General features: G+C 38.3%; 1 protein-coding gene across 1 annotated transcript in view; it reads left to right on the top strand.

The window, feature by feature from the left end:
* The first annotated feature begins 12,602 nt into the window (after positions 1-12,602).
* Positions 12,603-21,716, top strand: part of GSDMC (gasdermin C) — a 49,384-nt gene continuing 40,270 nt past the window's right edge. The window contains exon 1 of the mRNA XM_032758502.2: positions 12,603-13,221. The gene's annotated coding sequence lies outside the window, so the exon portion shown is untranslated. The remainder of the gene's footprint in view (positions 13,222-21,716) is intronic.

Here is a 21,716-nt window from a genome sequence, read left to right as displayed (position 1 = left end):
CAAAGGTCAGTTTTGTTATGTATTAGCAAAGAGGTTAGAGGTATTGTGCCCCTGCCCTAAAGATTTGAACTTGAAAGATGATTTAGGGTATCTGGTGGAAGAAATTTTTAAGCTGCAAAGTGTTCAAGATGTGGCCTGGCTGCATCTAATAGCATTTGCTTTTATGTATGAGCAAACAGATGATCTGAAACTGGAAGTTATATTTGAAAGGAAGCACAGCATAAAAGTTTGGGAAATTTGCAGCCTAACCATGTGATAGAAAAGAAAAATCCATTTTCAGGGGAGGTGATCAAGCTGGCTGCAGAAATTTGCATAAGTAAAGAGGAGCAGGAATGTTAGTAGCCAACATAATGGAGAAAAGGCCTGCAAGGTATTTCAGAGACCTCCGTGGCAGCCCCTCCCATTACAGGCCTGGAGGCCTAGAAAAGAAGAATGGTTTCATGGGCCAGGACCAGGGTTCTGCTGCCCTGCACAACCTCAGGATGCTGCTCCCTGTGTCCCAGCTGTTCCAGCTCCAGCCTTAGCTAAAGGGGTCCCAGATATGTCTCAGGCCACTGCTCCAAAGGGTTCAAGCTGTAAGCCTTAGCAGCTTCCGTGTGGTGTTGTCTACAGGTGTGCAGAAGGCAATGGTTAAGGCTTGGGAGACTCCACCTAGATTTCAGAGAAGGTGTGGAAATGCCTGAATGTCCAAGCAGAAGTCTGCTGCAGGGGTGGCGCCCTCATGGAGAACTTCTATTACAGGAGTGCAGAAGGGAAATGTGGGGTTGAGGCCCTCACACAAAGTCCCCACTGGGGCACTGCCTAGTGGACCTGTGAGGAGAGGACAACCATCCTCCAGAACCCAGAATGGTGGATCCACTGATAGCTTGCACTGTGCACCTGGAAAAGCAGCAGGCACTGCACTCAATGCCATGAAAGCACCCATGGGGGCTGTACCCTGCAGAGCCACAGGGGCAGAGCTGCCCAAGGCCTTGGGAGCCCCCCCTTACATCACTGTGGCCTGGATTAGAGACATGGAGTCAAAGGAGATTCTTTTGGAGCTTTAAGATTTAATGCCTGCCCTACTGGGTTTTGGTCTTGCATGGGGGCCTTTAGCCCCTTTGTTCTGGTCAATTTCTACCTTTTGTAATGGGAGTATTTAGCCAATGCCTGCACCCCCATTTTATCTTGGCAGTAAATAACCTGCTTTTTATTTCATTGGCTCATAGGTGGAAGGGATTTGCCTTGTCTCAGATGAGACTTTGGACTATGGACTTGGGGGATTGTTGAGAAGGAAGGATTGTATTTTGCAATGTGAGAAGGATATGAGATTTGGGAGGCATCAGGGACAGAATAATATGGTTTGGATTTGTGTCCCTGCCCAAATCTCATGTCTAATTTTAATTCCCAGCATTGGAGGAGGGGCCTTGTGGGAGGTAATTGGGTCATGGGGGTAGAATTTCCCCTTGCTGTTCTCATGTTAGTGAGTGAGTTGAGTTATGAGATTTGGTTGTTTATAAGTGTGTATCACCTCCCCCTTCTCTCTCTTCCCACTGCTCTGGCCATGTAAGACTTTATCTCACAGGGTTCTTTGGGGAGGGCTGCCAGTGGGATTGTGGAAGGACCACAGGGTAAAGGAAACTTCCAGCTGAACTTTGTAATAATTTTGGCTGAGCATGAATTTTCCAGGGTAAAATCCAGGGGTGGGGGGCAAACAGGAAGTGCAGATTTGAGCACAGAAGCCATGGCATGTGGGTAGGGGTGAAGCCTGAAAGCCCCACTTGCTTTCTCAGCAGGAAGGCTTGTAGCCTGAGGCAAGAACTCAACCCTGCACACAGACTGCCTGGATATAAACCTGGTGATTTGGTGGGGCACGGTGAGAGTGAGACTGACCTTGCTGGCTGCATGAGAGCTGGCTGAGGCCCATCATGGCTGGCTTTCCCCCACTTCTCTGGTGACATGTATGATGCAGCAGAGGCAGCCATAATCCCCCTGGGAACATAACCTCATTGGCCTGAGAACCACCAACCCCACAGTGGCTGCAGCAAGTCCTGCCCAAGGAGAGTCTGAACTCAGACATGCTTAACCCTGCCCCCAACTGATGGTCTTTCTCTACCTGCCCTGGGAGCCAAACACAAAAGATATAATCTCTTGGAAGCTCTATGGCTCTGCTCATTGCCTGAGAAACCCAAATGCTTATCCAGACAGGCTTGTATCCCTGCTATACTACCACAGTTGATGCTGTCTTAAAAGCACCACCTCCTCGCTGGTGGTCAACCAACTCAAGACTTTAGAGCAACTCATAAAAGAAAACTCCTGCTCCAAGAAAGGAGAAAACAACACCTAATTCCACTACCTGCAACATCCTGGATAACCACATGTCCTGAGTCTGTCCATGTGACAGCTTCACTGCTAGCACAACCTCCATTTGAGAAAACCAGCACACTAAAAAAACTACAACCAAGGACCCTCACAGAGTTAACTTCACTCCCCTGTTACCTCCACCAGAGCAGGTGCTGGTACCCATGGCTGAGAGACCTAAAGACAAATCACATCCCAGGACTCTTTGCGCACACTCCCCAGTACCAGCCCGGAGCCTAGTAGCCCCATTGGGTGGCTAGACCCAGAAGAGCAATACTAATCACTGCAGTCTGGCTCTTAAGAAGCCCCATCCCTAGGGGAAGAGGGAGAGCACCAAATCAAAGTATTACTCTATGGGACAAAAGAATCTGAACAGCAGCCCTTGAGCCTCAGATCTTTCCTCTGATATAGTCCTAGAAAAACAGTTCTGGTAATATGACAGAACAAGGATCTTTACCACCACCAAATGGTCACATGAGCTCCTCAGCAATGAATCCAAACCAAGAAGATATCTCCGAATTGCCAGAAAAGAAATTCAGAAGGTTGATTATTAAGCTACTCAAGGAGGCACCAGAGAAAGGTGAAAGCCAACTTAAATAAATTAAAAAGGCCGAGCACGGTGGCACACACGTGCATTCCCAACACTTTGGGAGGCCAAAGTGGGTGGATCACCTGATATCAGGAGTTCGCAACCAGCCTGACTAACATGATGAAACCCCATCTCTACTTAATACAAAAAAATTAGCCAGGTGTGGTGGTGCATGTGTGTAATTTGAGCTACTTGGGAGGCTGAGACAGGAGAATCGCTTGTACCTGGGGGACAGAAATTGCAGTGAGCCGAGATCATGCCATTACACTCCAGCCTGGGCAAAAAGAGTGAAAGTCCAAAACTCCATCTCAAAAAAAAAAAAAAGAAATTAAAAAAAAATTATAGGATACGGATTTAAAAACTCCAGAGAAATAGATTGCATAAAAAAGAATCACAACTTCTGGAAATGAAAAACACACTTACAAAAATGCAAAATACACTGGAAAGTTTCAACAATAGAATCAAACAAGTGGAAGGAAGAACTTCAGAGCTTGAAGACAAGGCTTTCAAATGAACCCAATTCAACAGAGACAAAGAAAAAAGAATAAAAAAAAGAACAAAGACTCCAAGAAGTTTAAGATTACGTTAAGTGACCAAACCTAAGAATAATTGGTGTTCCTGAGGAAGAAGAAAAATCTAAAAGTTTGGGAAACTTATTTGAGGGAATAATTGAAAAAGCTTCTCTGGCCTTGCTAGAGATCTAGACATCTAAATACAACAAGCCCAAAGAACACCCAGGAAATTCATTGCAAAAAGATCATCACCTAGGCACATATTCATCAGGTTATCTAAAATCAAGATGAAGGAAAGAACCTTAAAATCTGTGAGGAAAAAGCATCAGGTTACCTATAAAGGAAAGCCTATCAGATTAACAGCAGATTTCTCAGCAGAAACCCTACAATCTAGAACAGATTGGGGTCCTATCTTCAGCCTCCTTAAACAAAACAATTATCAGCCAAGAGTTTCTTTTTTTTTTTTTTTGAGACAGAGTCTCACTCTGTTGCCCAGATTGGAGTGCAGTGGTGTGATCTTGGCTCACTGCAACCTCTGCCTCCTGGGTTCAAGTGATTCTCCTGCCTTAGCCTCCTGAGTAGCTGAGATTACAGGCATGCACCACCATGCCTAGCTAAGTTTTGTATTTTTAGTAGAGATGGGGTTTTGCCATGTTGGCCAGGCTGGTCTCAAACTCTTGACCTCAGGTGATCCTCCTGCCTCAGCCTCCCAAAGTGCTGGGATTACAAGGGTGAGCCACGTGCCCAGCCCAGCCAAGAGTTTTATATTCCATGAAACTAAGTTTCATAAATGAAGGAAAGATACAGTCTTTTCCAGACAAACAAATGCTGAGAGAACTCACCACTACCAAGCCAGCACTGTAAGAACAGCTAAAAGCAGCCCTAAATCTTGAAACAAATCCTCAAAATATACCAAAATAGAACCTCCTTAAAGCATAAATCTCACAGGACCTATACAACAATAACATAATGAAGAAAAGAGGTATTCAGTCAAAAACTAGCATGATGAATCGAACAGTACCTCACATCTCCATACTAATGTTGAATACAAATGGACTAAATGCTTCACTTAAAAAATACAGAATGGCAGATGGATAAGAATTCACCAACCAAATATCTGCTGTCTTCAACAGACTCACCTAACAGATAAGGACTCACATAAACTTAAGGTAAAGGGGTGGAAAAAGATATTCCATGCAAATGAACAGCAAAAACAAGCAGCAGTAGGTTATCAGACAAAACAAACTTTAAAGCAATAGCAGTTAAAAAAGACAAAGAGGGACATTATATAATGATAAAAGAACTAGTCCAACAGGAAATTATCACAGTCTTAAATATATATGCATCTAACACTGGAGCTTCCAAATATATAAAACAATTACCACTAGACCTAAGAAATGAGATAGAAGGCAATACAATACTAGTGGGTGACTTCAATACTCTACTGACATCACTAGATGGGTCATCAAGACAGAAAGTCAACAAAGAAACAATGGACTTACACTATAACTTGGAACAAATGGACTTAACAGATATTTACAGAACATTTTACCCAACACTGCAGAATATACATTCTATTCATCAACACATGGAACATTCTCCAAGATAGACCATGTGATAAGCCACAAGTCTCAATACATTTAAGAAAAATCGAAATTATATCAAGTAGTTACTCAGACCACAGTGGAATAAAATTGGAAATCCACTCCAAAAGGAACCCTCAAAACCATGCAAATGCATGGAAATTAAAAAAATTCTAAACAAACTAATACAGAAGGGTGGGAGGGAGTGTGGGGCAAAAGAGTACACACTGGATACAGTGGACACTGCTCAGGTGTCTTAAAGTGACTCACCTAACACATAAGGACTCACATAAACTTAAGGTAAAGGGGTGAAAAAAGATATTCCATGTGAATGAACAGCAAAAGCAAGCAAAAGTAGCTATTCTTTTATTAGAAAAAACAAACTTTAAAGCAACAGCAGTTGCTTTTGGGTGCACCAAAATTTCAGAAATCACACTAAATTTCAGAAACTACCACTAAAGAATTTATTCATGTAACCAAACACCACCTATTCCCCAAAAACAATAGAAATAATAAAAAACCTCAAAGGGATATCAGAGAACTTCCCAGATCTAGGAAAGTTAACAATATTCACGTACAAGAAAGTTATAGAAAATCTAGCAGATTTAATCCAAAAAAGACTACCTTAAGTCATCTCATAATCAAACTCCCAAAGGTCAAGTATAAAGAAAGCAAAGTTAAAGCAGCAAGAGAAAAGAAAAAAAATAACATAACTATGGTGCTCCAATACTCCAATACATCTGGAAGCAGACTTTTCATTGGAAACCTTACAGGCCAGTAGAGAGTGACATGACATTAAAAGTGCTGAAGGAAAAACACTTTTACGCTAGAATAGTATATCCAGCAAAAATATCCTTCAAGGATGAAGGAGAATTGAAAACTTTCCCAGACAAACAAAAGCTGAGGGATTTCACCAACACCAGACCTGTCCTACAAGAAAAATTAAAGAGGGTTCTTCAATCTAAAAGAAAACGATGTTAATGAGCAAGAAGAAATCATCTGAAGGTACAAAACTCAATGGTAGTAGTAAGTACACATAAAAACACAGAATATTATAACTGTAATTGTGGCGTGTAAACTATTCATATCTTAAGTAGGAAAACAAAAGATCAACTGATCAAAAATTACTACAACAACTTTTCAAGATAGAGTATAATAGGACATAAAGAGACACAAAAAAAGTTAAAAAGTGGGGAGACAAAGTTAAAGTGTATAGTTTTCATTGGTTTTATTTTTGCTTGTTTGTTTATGCAATCAGTGTTGTCATCAGTTTAAAATAATGGGTTGTAAGATAGTATTTGGAAGCCTCAGGGTAACTTCAAATCTAAAAACATACAATGGATATTCTAAAAAAAAAAAGAGCAAGAAACTAAAACATACCATTAGAGAAAATCACCTTCACTAAAAATAAGAGAGGAAGGAAGGAAAGAAGGAACAGAATTTCACGAAACAAGCAGAAAACAAATAACAAAATGGCATGAGTAAGTCTGTACTTATCACTAATAACACTGAATGTAAATGATCTAAACTCCCCAGTGAGAAGATGTAGATTAGCTGAATGGATTTAAAAACAAAACAACAACAACAAAAAGTCTGGGCATGGTGGCTTACGCCTGTAATCCAAGCACTTTGGGAGGCTGAGGTGGGTGGATCACTTGAGGTCAGGAGTTTGAGGCTAGCCTGGCCAACATGGTGAAACCCTGTATCTACTAAAAATACAAAAATTAGCCGGGTGTGCTGGTGCAAGCCTGTAACCCCAGCTACTTGGGAGGCTGAGGTACGAAAATCACTTGAACCCAGGAGGTGGAGGTTGCAGTGAGCTGAGATCACACCACTGCACTCCAGCCTGGGCAACAGAGTGAGACTCTGTCTCAAAACAACAACAACAACAACAACAACAACAACAACAACAACAACAAAAAACAAAAACCCCCAAAAACCAAAAAACCAAGCACCAATGATCTGTTGCCTTCAGGAAACACACTTCACCTATAAAGACACACCTAGAGGGAAAATAAAGGTTGGAAAAAGATATACCATGCCAGTGGAAACCAAAAAAGGTCAGGAATAGCTATCCTATATCAGACAAAATAGATTTCAAGACACATACTGTATCAAGAGACAAATAAGGTCAGTATACAATGACAAAGGGGTCAATTCACCAGGAAGATATAACAATTCCAAATATATATGCACTCAACATGGGAGTACCCTGATATGTAAAGGAAATATTATTAGCACCAAAGAGAGAGTTACACCCTAGTACAATAACAGCTGGAGACTTCAACCCACAACTTTTAATATTGGACAGATTTCCTAGACAGAAACTCAACAAAGAAACATTAGACTTCATCTGCACTGTAGAACAAATGAACCTAATAGGTATTTACAGAATACCTATCATTCAGTGGCTGCAGAATACACGTTTTTCTCCTCATCAAATGGCTCATTCTCAAGAAAAGACCATATATTAGGTCACAAAACAAGTTGTAAACCATTAAAAGAAGTTGAAATAATATCAAGTGTCTTCTCTGACCACAATGGAATAAAACTAGAATTCCATAACAAGAAGAATTTTGGAAACTATACAAACACATGGAAATTAAACAATGTGCTCCTGAATGACTAGTAAGTCAATAAAGGGATTAAGAAGGAAATTGAAAATTTTTTTGAAATGAATGATAATGGAAACACAATATACCCAAAGCTATGGGATATGGTAAAAGAAGTAATAAGAGAAAAATGTATAGCTATAAGGGCCTACATCAAAAAATAAGAGAAACTTTAGATAAACTACCTAATGATACATCTTAAAGAACTAGAAAAGCAAGAGCAAACCCAACCCAAAGTTAGTAGAAGAATTGAAATATTAAATATCAAATTGGAAAGAAATTATATTGAAAAGAAGAAAACAATACAAAAGATTAAAAAATGAAAAGTCATTTTTTTAAGAAGATAAAATTGACCCATTTTCTATTATTATAATTAATATTTTTTGAGATGGAGTCTTGCTCTGTTGCCCAGGCTGAAGTGCAGTGGTGTGATCTTGGCTCACTGCAACCTCCACCTCTTAGGTTCAAGTGATTCTCCTGCCTCAGCCTCCTGAGTAGCTGGGATTACAGGTGCATGCCACCATACCTGGCTAATTTTTGTATTTTTAGTAGAGATGGGGTTTCACCACTTTGGCCAGGCTGGTCTCGAACTCCTGACCTCAAGTGATCTGCCCGCCTTGGCCTCCCAAAGTGCTAGGACTACAGGTGTGAGCCACCACACCTGGCCAAACTTGACCCATTTTTAGCCAGACTAACTGAAAAAAAGAGAGAAGACCAAAATAAATGGAATCGGAAATCAAAAATGAGACATTACAACTGATACCACAGAAATTCAAAGGATCATTAGAGGCTACTATAAGCAACTATATGCCAATAAATTGGAAAACCTAGAAGCAATTGATACATTCCTAGACTCATACAACCTAGCAAGATCGAACCAGGAAGAAATCCAAAACCTGAGTAGGCCAATAATAAGTAATGTGATCAAAGCTATAATAAAAAGTCTCTCAGCAAAAAAAGCCCAGGACCCATCAGCTTCCCTCCTGATTTTTTTTTCAAATTAATATCAATTCTTTCAAACTATTTCAAAAAATAGAGGAGGCGGGAATATGTCTAAACCTATTCTATGAGGCCAGTAATACCCTGATACCAAAATCAGACAGAGATTCATCAAAAAAAAAAAAAAAAGAAAACTACAAGCCAACAGCTTTGATGAATATTGACGGAAACATCAACAAAACATGAGCAAACTGAATTCACCAACACATTAGAAAGATCATTCATCAAGACCAAGTGGGATTTAGCCTAGGGATGTAAGGATGGTTCAATGAACACAAATCAATCAATGTGATACATCATATCCATAGAATAAAGGACAAAAACCACATGATCATTTCAATTGGCATTGAAAAACAATTTGAATAAATAAATTCAATAGCTCTTCATGATAAAAATTCTAAAAAACTGGATGTAGAAAAAACATACTTCAACATAATAAAATCCATATACTACAGACTCATACCTAGTATTATACTGAATGGGGAAAAACTGAAAGCCTTTTCTGTAAGATCGGGAACACAAGAAGGATGTCCACTTTTACCACTATTATTCAACATACTACTGGAACTACTAGTTAGAGCAATCAGACAAGAGAAAAAAGTAAAGGGCATCCAAATTGGAAAGGAAGAAGTCAAATTATCCTTGTTTGTGGATGATGTGGTCTTATATATGGAACAACCTAAAGATTCCAACAAAAAACGCTGTTAGAAGTGATAAATAAATTAAAGTTGCCAGATAAAAAATCAACATCCAAAAATCAGTAGCACTTCTATATGCCAACAGAGAAGAATCTGAAAAAGAAATCAAGAAAGTAATCCCATTTACAAGAGCTACAAATAAAATTAAATTCCTGGGAATTAATTTAACTGAAGAAGTGAAAAATCTCTTCAATGAAAACTATAAAACAATTGATGGAAGAGACTGAAGAGGATACAAAAAATGGAAAGGTATTCCATGTCCATGGATTGGAAGAATCAATATTGTTAAAATGTCTATACTACCCAAAGCAATCTTCAGATTCTATACAATCTCTATCAAACTACCATGACATTCTTCACAGAAAGAGAAAAATCAATCCTAAAATTTATATGGAAACACAAAAGGCCCAGAATAACCGAAACTGTCCTGAGCAAAAAGAACACAACTCAAGGAATCACATTACTTGACTTCAAATTATACTACAGAGTTATAGTAACAAAAAGAGCATGGTATTGCCACAAAAACAGACACATAGACCAATGAAAAAAGAATAGAGAACCCAGAAACAAATCCCTACACCTACAGTGAACTCATTTTTTTACAAAGTTGCCAAGACTATACATTGGGGAAAAGACAGTCTCTTCAATAAATGGTGTTGCAAAAACTAGATATCCACATGCAGAAGACTGAAACGAGACCCTTATCTCTCACTATATACAATAATTAAATTAAAATAAATTAAAGAATTGAATCTAAGGACTAAAATTATGAAACTCCTACAATAAAACACTGGGGAAACTCTCCAGGACATTGGAATGGGCAAACATTTCTTGAGTAATACCCCACAAGCACAAGCAGCCAAAGCAAAAATGGACAAATGCAACCACATCAAAGTAAAAAGCTTCCTTCCAGCAAAGAACAATCAACAACAGAAGAAGAAAACTCAAAGAATGGGAGAAAATATTTGCATACTAAACATCTGATAAAGGATTTGTAAGCAGAACACACAAGGAGCTCAAACAACTCTATAGGAAAAAATCTAATAAACCAATTAAAATATGGGCAAAAGTTCCAAATAGACATTTCTTGAAAGATGACATACAAATGGCAAACATGCATATGAAAAGGTGCACGACATTATTGATCATCAGAGAAATGCCAATCAAAACTACAATGAGATGTCATCTCACATCTGTTAAAATGGATTTTATCCAAAAGACAGGCAATAACAGGCTGGAGAGGATGTGGAGAAAAGGGGACCCTTGGACAGTGTTTGTGGGAATGTAAATTAGTACAACTACTATGGAGAACAGTTTGGGCCTTCCTCAAAAAAAACTGAAAATAGAACTATCTCATGGTGCAGCAAATCTACTGCTAAGTATATACCCCCACAATAGGTAATCAGTATATCGAAGAGATATCTGCACTCCCATGTTTATTGCAGTTCCGTTCACAATAGCCAAGATTTGGAAGCAATCCAAGTGTCCATCAACAAATGAATGAATTAAAAAATGGTACGTGTACATAATGGAGTACTATTCAGCTATAAAAAGAATGAGATCCTGTCATTTGCAACAACATAGATGGAACTGGAGGTCATTATGTCAAGTGAAATGAGCCAAGCACAGAAAGACAAACTTTACATGTTCTTATTTGTGAAAGCTAAAAATTAAAACAACTGAACTTATGGAGATAGAGAATAGAATGATGGTTACCAGGGGCTGGGATGGGTAGTGGGGTGGGTGTGCAGGGGTAGGGGGAATGGTTAATGAATCCAAAATTTTAGAATGAATAAGATCTAATGTCTGATAGCACAACAGGGTGACTATAGTCAATAATAATTTAATTGCACATTTAAAAATAACTAAAAGAGTATAATTATATTGTAAAACAAGAAATAAATATCCGAGATGAGGGATACCTCATTTACCCTGGTGTGATTATTATACATTGTATGCCTGTATTAAAATCTCCCATATATCCCATAAATAAATGTATACATCTATGTACCCACAAAAATTAAAGACAAAACAAAACCAAAAACTACAGCCTTGCACAAAGGCTATTGCAACCTTAAACAAAAAATACTTCTGCCAGGACATCTGCCCACCAACTGCCTGTCTAACCTTGGACTGGTGCCACCTTTTTTACTGATCCTTGTAACCAAAGATAATTGATTCAAAACAGTTGTGTAGTCCTTCTTATTTTTCTTTTTAAAACTTTTTTCTTCCTTTACCTGTCTGAATACACACATAGTTTGTGATGGCATGCATTTTCCCATTGCAATGCTCATTCTTGAATAAATATCACTTTATTTTAGAGAGCTTTTCTTTATCTGTTATTTAGGTTGATGTGACTCATATAACTGTTCCCAAACAGCTAAGGTACTTTTCTCTGACTTCTGGAATACCCAATAGCAGGTTGGGGCCTGTAGAATGTTGGTACACAGAAGGGTTATGTATGTAATTATAATTTTATATTTCAAGTCTATAGTTTTTACAATGAAAATTATAGAATGTGAAAGTTAATTTGGTACATCATGTCAGGTGGTGATATGCAGAAGTGCAGTCAGAGCTCTGTCCCAAGTGAAGTGCATATCAGGCTCTTATAGTGGAAAGGGAAGGTATAAGACTTTTATGAATATTAAAAGAAAACAAAAGTAAAGTAAATGCATTGTGAAATACTGTCAGCTGAAAGGAATGTTGCTGTATTGAGTGTCAGTTCCAGGAAGTTACTCAAAACTTAAAGGTGTAGCAATCCTGTTTATACAGTTTCTCCTTCTATAGGCACTCTAATTCATCTTGAAACCCATAGGGAGTAACTGGAAAGGACGTGGGTTTCAGGCAAGTTTTTAATTCTTTTCACAAATCCCCTTTTTATTTATCTTTAAAATAAAGATTGTTGTAAGATTGGATTTAGATAATACATCCAGTAATACATTGGATTTAGATAGTACTTAACACAGAGGAGGCATTAAGCACAGTAATTCCTGTTGTACAGAGCTCCACATGTAGGCAGTTCAGAGGTGCTTCCCAGGGCCCTGGCACTAGTGCCTGTCCCTCCTGCTGAAGTTGCCTTTCCTGGTGTCCAATGATTGAATTCTAAATTCAGCACATATACCAGAGGAATATGAGCCAAAGAAGTTGTTCCAGCTATAGTTGCTGGGAATCCATGAATCAAAGACTTGCTCAGCTAGTTCTGTATGTGAAAGGAAATGGGTGTGACTCTGAAGAAGCCTTTTTAATTCTGATTCAGGAGATACATAATTAGATGCCACTTGATTTTGTTCCACAGACTTTTTGCTGAGAAGGACTTGAGAGCTAAGGTTCTGTGATCCAGAACTAGTTCCAGACTCACTCTTCTGGAGATGAAGAGGGCCCTCCTGTGCTTATTTTTCCAGGATACTGCATTGGAAATTGAGTCAGGGACCCTTTGGTGAGAAGAGAACAGTGAGCAGAATCACATTGATCTGGTCCTGGAGTTTGTCTGACGATTTCTGCTTGACAGCAGGAGGTCTGAAGATTGGAAGGGGCTCTACTCAATCGTGCTATTTCTCTCTCTCTCTTTTTTTTTTTTGAGACAGAGTTGCCCAGGCTGGAGTGCAGTGGCGCGATCTCAGCTCACTGCAGCCTCTGCCTCCCGGGTTCGAGCAATTCTCTGCCTCAGCCTCCCAAGTAGCTGGGATTACAGGTGCCCTCCACCATTCCTGGCTAATTTTTGTATTTTCAGTAGAGACGGGGTTTCACCATCTTGGCCAGGCTGATCTTGAACTCCAGACTTTGTGATCCATTGGCCTCAGCTTCTCAAAGTGCTGGGATTACAGACGTGAGCCACCGCGCCCGGCCAGTCGTGCTATTTCTCTGCAGGACAAAAGGATATATAATCTGGTAAGTCCTAATGGGATCAGGGGATGAAAAAGAAACGATACTATCATCAGCGACAAAAATGTTCAGGATGGGTTTGTGAAATGAGTTGAATATTTTTTTTTCCTACATAGTTTGACTGAAAAGGAAGTTAAGTTCTTCTTAATAATGGAGAATTCCTGATAGCATGGAAGGCTAAGGAATGTATCTTTGATACATTATTATATAGGTCCAGTCTTAGAGAAGCTTCTTATGTTCTCATTATTCTCTGTTGTCCAGTGACCTCTTACGTGGCCCATATCAGACAAAATTGAAATGGTCACATCAGGACTTTTACATGAACTGTTGAAAATTCTGTCTCTCTTCATTATTGAACATATTTAGAATGTTCAGAAACTGAATTCCATGTAATTAGGAAGTCCTATTCCTATTTGTTATAATTGTAACAATACAATTATACTGTTTTAGTTATTTTTAACTGTACAATTATTGACTATAGTCACCTTGTGCTATCAAATACTAGATCTTATTCAGAAATACTTGATCCTTGGGTTCATGCCATTCTCCTGTCTCAGCCTCCCGAGTAGCTGGGACTACAGGCGCCCGCCACCACATCCAGCTAATTTTTTTGTATTTTTAGTAGAGATAGGGTTTCACCATGTTAGCCAGGATGGTCTCGATCTCCTGACCTCGTGATCCCCCCACCTTGGCCTCCCAAAGTTCTGGGATTACAAGCGTGAGCCATCGCGTTCGGCCTGAAGTCTCTAGCTATTATTGATTGCATTGGGGTCTAACCTCTAATGTGAATCTAAATCTATTTTGTCTGATATAAGTATAGCTATTCCTGCTCTTTTTTGGTTTCCATTGACACGAATATATTTTCCATTCCTATGTTTTTATTCCATGTGTATCTTTATAGGAGAAGTGTATTTCTTGTAGGTAACAGATCATTGGGTCTTGTTTTTTTAATTAATTCAACCACTCTATGTCTTTAGATTGGACAGTTTAGTTCATTTACATTTAATGTTATTACTAATAAATGAGGACTTTAGGCATTTTATTTTTTGTTTTCTGGTTGTTTTGTGATCTTCTGTTTCTTCTTCATTTTCCTCTTCCTTTTAGTGAAGGTAATCCTCACTGATGGTATATTTTAATTTCTCGCTTTTCATTTTTTGCTTATTCATTGTATGTTTTTAGATTTGAAATTACTATGAGACTTGCAAATGCTGTCTTATAACTCATTATTTTAAATGGATGACAACTTAACAGTGATTGCATAAACAAACACAAACAGAAAACTAATAAAAACTCTACACTTTAACTTCATCTGCCTGCTTTTTAACTGTTTGTTGTTTCTCTTTATGTCCTATGGTACTATGTCTTGAAAGCTGTAGTTGTTTTTGATTGGTTTATCGTTTGGCCTTTCTACTTAAGGTAAGAGTAGTTTACACACCACAATTACAGTGTTATAATATTCTGTGTTTTTCTGTGTGCTTCCTACTACCATTGAGTTTAGTACCTTCAGATGATTTCTTCTTGCTCATTAACATCCTTTTCTTTCAGACCGAACAACTCCCTTTAGTATTTCTTGTAAGACAGGTTTGGTGTTGATGAAATCTCTCAGTTTTTGTCTGTCTGGGAAGGTCTTTATTTCTCTTTCATCCTTGAAGCATATATATATTTTTATTTTGCCAGATATATTATTCTAGGGTAAAAGTTTCTTTTTCCCTTCAGCACTTTAAATATGTCATGCCACTGTCTCTTGGCCTATAAGGTTTCCAGTGAAAAGTCCGCTACTAGACGTATTGGAATTTTATTGTTTGTTATTTTTTCTTTTCTTTCGCCACTTTAGGATTCTTACTTTATACTTAATATTTGGGAGTTTGATTATCAAATGCCTGAGGTAGTCTTCTTTGGGTTAAATCTGCTGGGTGTTCTATTACCTTCTTGTACCTTGTACTTGAATATTGGTATTTTACTCTAGGTTTGGGAAGTTCTCCCTTTGCATAAACTTTCTATACGTATCTGTTTCTCAATCTTCTCTTTAAGGCCAGTAACTCTTAGATTTGCCCTTTTGAGGCTATTTTCTACATCTTGTAGCTTGCTTCATTCTTTTTTCTTTTGCCTCCTTTGACTGTATATTTTCAAATAGCCTGTTTTCAAGATCACAAATTCTTCCTTCCGTTTGATCAATTCTGTTATTAAGAGAGGCTTGTGCATTCTTCTGTAGGTCAATGTATTTTTCAACTCCAGAATTTCTGCTTCTTTTTAATTATTTCAATTTCCTTAAAAAATTTATCTGATAGAATTCTGAATTCCTTTTATGTGTTATCTTGAATTCCTTTGAGTGTCCTCAAAACAGCTATTTTGAATTCTTTGTTTGAATTATTACATATTTCTGTCCCTCTGGGATTGGTCCCTGGTGCCTTATTTAGTCCATTTGGTAAGGTGATGTTTTCCTGAATAGTCTTTTTTTAAATTCAAAATTACGTTTCATTGCAGAATTTAAAAATAATTTTCCTTATAGCCTTCCTGGACTGGAGACTTACATTTTCTTTCTTTCTTTTTTAAATTATATATACATTTTCTTTTTTTATATTTTTATTTTAAGTTCAGGGGTACATGTGTAGGTTTGTGGTATAGGTAAACTTGTGTCACGGGAGTTTGTTGTACAAATTATTTTATCACCCAAGTATTAAGCCTAGTACCCATTCATTATTTTTCCTGATCCTCTCCCTCCTCCCACCCTCCATACTCTACCTTCCAGTAGGCCCCTGTGTGTGTTGGTCCCCTCCATGAGTCTATGTGTTCTCATCATTTAGCTCCCACTTATAAGTGAAAACATGTGGTATTTGGTTTTCTGTTTCTGTGTTAGTTTACTAAGGATAATGGCCGCCAGCTCCATTGGGAGCTGTTCTTGATCTTATTCTTTTTTTGGCTACATAGTATTCCATGAGGTATATGTACCACATTTTCTTTATCCAGTCCACAATTGATGGGCAGTTAGGTTTATTCCATGTCTTTGCTATTGTGAATAGTCCTGCAGTGAACACACGCACGCATGTGGCTTCATTATAAAACGGCATCTATTCCTTTGGGTATATACCCAGCAATGAGCTTGCTGGGTCAGATGGTATTTCTGTCTTTAGGACTTTGAGGAATCACCAAACTGTCTTTCACAGTGGTTGAACTAATTTACATTCCCATCAACAGTGTATAAGCATTCCTTTTTCTCCACAACCTTGCCAGCATCTGTTATTTTTTGACTTTTTATTAATAGCCATTCAGACTTGTGTGAGATGATATCTCATTGTGGTTTTGATTTGCATTTCTCTAACGATCAGTGATGTTGAGCTTTTTTCTTAATATGATTGTTGGCCACATGTATGTCTTCTTTTGGAAGGTGCCTCTTCATGTCATTTGCCCACTTTTTAATGCTTTTTTTTCTTGTAAATTGGCTCAAGTTCCTTATAGATGCTGGATATTAGAACTTGTCAGATGCATAGTTTGCAAAAATTTTCTCCCTTTCTGTAGGTTACCTGTTCACTCTGTTCATAGCTTCTTTTGCTGTGCAGAAGCTTTTAAGTTTAATCAGATCTCATTTATCAATTTTTGCTTTTATTGCAATTGCTTTTGGCATCATCATGAAATCTTTGCCAGTTCCTATGTCCAGAATGGTATTGCCTAGATTGTCTTCTAGTGTTTTATTTTTATAGTTTTGGGTTTTACATTTCAGTCTTTTATTCATCTTGAGTTGATTTTTATATATGGTGTAAGGAAATGGTCCATTTTCACTCTTCTGCGTATGGCTAGCCAGGTATCCCAGCACCATTTATTGAATGAAGAAGACATATATGCAGCCAGCAATGCAATCTTTCCCCATTGCTTGTCTTTTACATCCATCTGATCTGTGAAAACCCCAACAAAAGCGAGCAATGGGGAAAGACTGCATTGTTGGCTGCATGTGTGTCTTTTTCATTCAATAAATTGTGCTGGGATACCTGGCTAAACATACGCAGAAGAGTGAAACTGTACCATTTCCTTACACCATATACAAAAATCAACTCAAGATGAATAAAATACTTAAATGTAAACCCCAAAACTATAAAAATAAAACACTAGAAGACAATCTAGGCAATATCATTCTGGACATAGGAACTGGCAAAGATTTCTTGATGATGTCAAAAGCAATTGCAGCAAAAGCAAAAATTGATAAATGAGATCTAATTAAACTTAAGAGCTTCTGCACAGCAAAAGAAGCTATGAACAGAGTGAACAGGTAACCTACAGAATGGGAGAAAATTTTTGCAAACTATGCATCTGACAAAGGTCTAATATCCAGCATCTATAAGGAACTTGAGCCAATTTACAAGAAAAAGAAAACATTAAAAAGTGGGCAAACGACATGAAGAGGCACCTTCCAAAAAGAAGACATACATGTGGCCAACAATCATATTAAAAAAAAAGCTCAACATCACTGATCGTTAGAGAAATGCAAATCAAAACCACAATGAGATATCATCTCACACAAGTCTGAATGACTATTAATAAAAAGTCAAAAAATAACAGATGCTGGCAAGGTTGTGGAGAAAAAGGAATGCTTATACACTGTTGATGGGAATGTAAATTAGTTCAACCACTGTGAAAGACAGTTTGGTGGTTCCTCAAAGTCCTAAAGACAGAAATACCATCTGACCCAGCAAGCTCATTGCTGGGTGTATACCCAAAGGAATAGATGCCGTTTTATAATGAAGACACATGCGTGCGTGTGTTCACTGCAGGACTATTCACAATAGCAAAGACATGGAATAAATCTAACTGCCCATCAATTGTGGACTGGATAAAGAAATTGTGGTACGTATACCTCATGGAATACTATGTAGCCAAAAAAAGAACAAGATCAAGAACAGCTCCCAATGGAGCTGGCGGCCATTATCCTTAGTAAACTAACACAGAAACAGAAAACCAAATACCACATGTTTTCACTTATAAGTGGGAACTAAATGATGAGAATACATAGACTCATGGAAGGGACCAACACACACTGGGGCCTACTGGAAGGTAGAGTATGGAGGGTGGGAGGAGGGAGAGGATCAGGAAAAATAATGAGTAGGTACTAGGCTTAATACCTGGTGAAGAAATAATCTGTACAAGAAACCTCAGTGACAGGAGTTTACCTGTATAACAAACCTGCACATGTGTGCCTGAGCATAAAATAACAGTTAAAAAAATAAAATAATTGCTCTCTCTAAAAGAAAGAAAAACTTCCCTGACCTTTTAGTTGTCATGATCAAAAACCAAAATCTTTTTACCACAGGTTTTGACAGCATCAGGCACCATTCATTTATGGTATCACTCATGATTTATGAATATGCATGGGTTTATTAGTAAAATCATTTAGTGAATATTTGTCTTTATCACTATGCTGTAAGCCCCAAGAAATTAGAGACGATTCTTACTTTGCTCACCACTGTATTGCCAATCCTGAGAGAGGGCCTACCATGTAATGGGTGCTTATTAAATGTTTGCTGAATGAATGAATAAACAGATGAATCAACAAACCGATTAGCAAGTAACCAGTTTCCCTGGAATTGTAGCAAACCATCCTTTTCTTTTCTTTTTAAAAATCTTTTTTTTAGCATTTTATTAGATAATTTCACATCTGCACAGCTATCCTATTTTTTTTAAATTTTGCTTTAGTTCTAGGGTACATGTGCACAGCGTGCAGGTTTGTTACATATGTATACATGCGCCATGTTGGTGTGCTGCACCCATTAGCTCGTCATCTACATTAGGTATTTCTCTTAATGCTATCCCTCCCACTCTCCCCCCACCCCACGACAGGCCCCAGTGTGTGATGTTCCCTGCCCTGTGTCCAACTGTTCTCATTGTTCAATTCCCACCTATGAGTGAGAACATGCAGTGTTTGGTTTTCTGTCCTTTGAATAGTTTGCTCAGAATGATGGTTTACAGCTTCATCCATGTCCCTACAAAGGACATGAACTCATTCGTTTTTATGGCTGCATAGTATTCCATGGTGTATATGTGCCACATTTTCTTTATGCAGTCTATCATTGATGGACATTTGGGTTGGTTCCAAGTCTTTGCTATTGTGAATAGTGCCACAATAAACATACGTATGCATGTGTCTTTATAGCAGCATGATTTATAATCCTTTGGGTATATACCCAGTAATGGGATCAGGGGGTCAAATGGTATTTCTAGTTCTAGATCCTTGTGGAATTGCCACACTGTCTTCCACAATGGTTGAACTAATTTACACTCACACCAACAGTGTAAAAGCATTCCTATTTCTCCACATCCTCTCCAGCACCTGTTGTTTCCTGACTTTTTAATGATCACCATTCTAACTAGTATGAAATGGTATCTCATTGTGGTTTTGATTTACATTTCTCTGATGACCAGTGATGATGAGCATTTTTTCATGTGTCTGTTGGCTGCATAAATGTCTTCTTTTGAGAAGTGTCTGTTCACATCCTTTGCCCACTTTTTGATGGGGTTGTTTGATTTTTTCTTGTAAATTTGTTTAAGTTCTTTGTAGGTTGTGGACATTAGCCCTTTGTCAGATGGGTAGATTGCAAAAATTTTCTCCCATTCTGTAGGTTGCCTGTTCACTCTGATGGTAGTTTCTTTTGCTGTGCAGAAGCTCTTTAGTTTAATTAGATCCCATTTGTTTCTTTTGGCTTTTGTTGCCATTGCTTTTGGTGTTTTAGTCATAAAGTCCTTGCCCATGCCTGTGTCCTGAATGGTGTTGCCTAGGTTTTCTTCTAGGGTTTTTATGGTTTTAGGTCTAACATTTAAGTCTTTAATCCATCTTGAATTAATTTTTGTATAAGGTGTAAGGAAGGGATGCAGTTTCAGCTTTTTACATATAGCTAGCTAATCAGTTTTCCCAGCACCATTTATTAAATAGGGAATCCTTTCCCCATTGCTTGTTTTTGTCAGGTTTGTCAAAGATCAGATCTTTGTAGATGTGTGGTGTTATTGCTGAGGCCTCTGTTCTGTTCCATTGGTCTATATCTCTGTTTTGGTACCAGTACCATGCTGTTTTGATTACTGTAGACTTGTAGTATAGTTTGAAGTCAGGTAGTGTGATGCCTCCAGCTTTGTTCTTTTGGCTTAGGATTGTCTTGGAAATGCAGGCTCTTTTTTGGTTCCATATGAACTTTATAGTAGTTTTTTCCAAGTCGGTGAAGAAAGTCATTGGTAGCTTGATGGGGATGGCATTGAAGCTATAAATTACCTTGGGCAGTATGGCCATTTTCACGATATTGATTCTTCCTATCCATGAGCATGGAATGTTCTTCCATTTGTTTGTGTCCTCTTTTATTTCATTGAGCAGTGGTTTGTAGTTCTCCTTGAAGAGGTCCTTCACATCCCTTGTAAGTTGAATTCCTAGGTATTTTATTTTCTTTGAAGCAATTGTGAATGGGAGTTCACTCATGATTTGGCTCTCTGTTTGTCTGTTATTGGTGTATAGGAATGCTTTTGATTTTTGCACACTGATTTTGTATCTTGAGATTTTGCTGAAGTTGCTTATCAGCTTAAGGAGATTTTGGGCTGAGACAATGGAGTTTTCTAAATACACAATCATGTGATCTGCAAACAGGGACAATTTGACGTCCTCTTTTCCTAACTGAATACCCTTTATTTCTTTCTCCTGCCTGATTCGCCTGGCCAGAACTTCCAACATTATGCTGAATGGGAGTGGTGAGAGAGGGCGTACCTGTCTTATGCCAGTTTTCAAAGGGAATGCTTCTAGTTTTTGCCCATTCAGTATGATATTGGCTGTGGGACTGTCATAAACAGCTCCTATTATTTTGAGATACGTCCCATCAATACCTAGTTTATTGAGAGTTTTTAACATGAAGGCCTGTTAAATTTTGTCGAAAGCCTTTTCTGCATCTATTGAGATAATCATGTGGTTTTGTCTTTGGTTCTGTTTATGTGGTGGATTACCTTTATTGATTTGCCGGTGTTGAAACAGCCTTGCATCCCAGGGATGAAACCAACTTGATCATGGTGGATAAGCTTTTTCATGTGCTGCTGGATTCGGTTTGCCAGTATTTTACTGAGGATTTTCACATCGATGTTCATCAGGGATATTGGTCTAAAATTCTCTTTTTTTGTTGTGTCTCTGCCAGGCTTTGGTATCAGGGTGATGCTGGCCTCATAAAATGAGTTAGGGAGGATTCTATCTTTTTCTATTGATTGTAATAGTTTCAGAAGGAGTGGCATGAGCTCCTCTTTGTACCTCTGGTAGAATTTGGCTGTGAATCCGCCTGGTCCTGGACTTTTTTTTGGTTGATAGGCTATTAATTATTGCCTCGATTTCAGAGCCTGTTATTGGTCTATTCAAGGATTCAACTTCTTCCTGGTTTAGTCTTGGGAGGGTGTATGTGTCCAGGAATTTATCCATTTCTTCTAGATTTTCTAGTTTACTTGTGTAGAGGTGTTTACAGTATTCTCTGATGGTAGTTTGTATTTCTGTGGGATCG

The sequence above is a fragment of the Hylobates moloch genome, unplaced genomic scaffold, assembly GCF_009828535.3.
Source record: "Hylobates moloch isolate HMO894 unplaced genomic scaffold, HMol_V3 SCAFFOLD_9, whole genome shotgun sequence".
In the NCBI taxonomy this organism is placed as follows: Eukaryota; Metazoa; Chordata; class Mammalia; order Primates; family Hylobatidae; genus Hylobates; species Hylobates moloch.
Note: the sequence above shows the minus strand (reverse complement) of the source record. Positions and strands in the feature narration are given on the sequence as shown.